Source organism: Lactuca virosa, chromosome 2 (assembly GCF_052849685.1).
Source record: "Lactuca virosa cultivar CGN04683 chromosome 2, Lactuca_virosa_CGN04683_v6, whole genome shotgun sequence".
Taxonomy (NCBI): Eukaryota; Viridiplantae; Streptophyta; class Magnoliopsida; order Asterales; family Asteraceae; genus Lactuca; species Lactuca virosa.
The window spans coordinates 26164844-26166524 of record NC_136427.1 but is presented as its reverse complement, the minus strand read 5'-3'; the positions used below and the strand labels follow the sequence as shown (position 1 = coordinate 26166524).

Genomic DNA, 1681 nt, shown 5'->3' with positions numbered 1-1681 from the left:
AACCTTCAAAAAGTTACTTTTTCACCTTAGATTTTATTTTCAGTAATAGATTCACGACGTGAGCCTTTAGTTCACGACATGAATTCAGTGTTTTTCTCGTTGTTTTTCGTTTTTCTTTTCTGTTAGTTTTTCTGCGACAACACGAGGTGGTAACCTTTACCACGTCGTGGTGGCCGGTCTGTAGGAAGTTTTTATTTAGTTTTTGTGTAGTTTTACGGTTTTATTTTGTTTATTTTGCAGGAGTTCATGACCAGAGGTTCCAACACACCTTTGGTACCACCACTCGAAGATCCAGAGTCGGCCCTTCACAAAAAGAAGGATAAGAACGTGAAAGAAGATCAAACACCAAAGAAGACACCCTTACAAGAATTCAAGTCAGTGTTCTCATAGAAGTCAGGGAAGAAAACGGGAGACTCGAGTTCATCTTCAAAGGACAAGAGCAAGATAGAAAGTTTGGATCCAATACCTAACCCAAACGAATCTGAATACGAGTCCGAGAACGAGTTTGAACTATATACGAGCGAACCCGAAGACGAGCCAAGCAACAAGATAGCGATCATTGAAGAAATGTCAATGGGAGCCTACAAGAAGCGTATTCGAGAAGATGTTGGACCGGGATTAGTATAACCCGAGATTTCTGCCACTGCCACATTCGAGTTGAAGGGACACATCCTTACTGCACTAAAGGATATTCCGTTTTATGGAAAGGATCATGAGGATGCTTTCAAACATCTAGATGAGGTCAATGACATTGCCGACTATTTCAATGTCCCAAATGTTAATAGAGATAGTGTCTTGCTAAGAATGCTACCAGTTACTTTCAAAGGAGCTACAAAATACTGGTTGAAAGCACTTCCACCTGGTACAATCACTACTTAGGCTCAAATGCGTGAGCAGTTTCTAGACCAATTTTGCCCACCATCCAAGATAGCTAAACTCAAGAAGGCAATAGCCAACTTTGAGCAACAACCGGGGGAGTCACTATACGAGGCATGGGAGCGTTACAAAGGATTGTTAAGGAATTGTCCTCAACATGACCTTAATATTCAACAAGAGATGTCTATTTTCTATGATGGGGTCAATGTCATGACTAGGCAACTCCTTGATTCACAAGGCCCTCTCACGAAGAAGAATCCTAACCAGATCAAGGTGCTAATTGAAGAGTTCGTGAAGCATTCTCGTGAGTACCACAACCCAAGACATGATGGAATAAAAGGTAGTGGAGGTGCACATTCTGAAGAGATGGCTGCTATGATGGCAATGCTCAATAATATGGACAAGAGGTTGACCCAAATGGACCAATCAATTCACACGATTAGAGTTGGTTGTGAGAAATGCAATGGTCCACACTTGACTAGAGATTTCCATTTGGATGCGTATGAAAACAAGATCGCTCAAGTATGCTACTCGAGTGGGGACAAGTATGATGAAGAGTGGAGAAAACCATAGAAGGAGTGGCTGCCATACGATGAGTACAAGAAGCAGAAGGAGGAAAAATACAGACAGACTGGCCGGGTTTCTACCAAAGCGAGCAACCACAAACTGAGAAGAAAGCTGATTTGGAGACCATGTTAGTTCGTTTCACGGAAGCTTCCGAGAAAATACATGATGATACCGATATAGTGACGAATGAGCATCAAACTATGATGAAAAATCATCACGCAATGATGATTGACCAGCA

General features: G+C 41.8%; 1 non-coding gene across 1 annotated transcript; it reads right to left on the bottom strand.

Annotated features, from left to right (window-relative positions):
* Positions 1-933: 933 nt before the first annotated feature.
* On the bottom strand, positions 934-1040 carry LOC145161951 (small nucleolar RNA R71). The gene has a single exon (XR_013738807.1). It is a non-coding gene; the product is annotated as a small nucleolar RNA R71 (small nucleolar RNA).
* Positions 1041-1681: the final 641 nt, after the last annotated feature.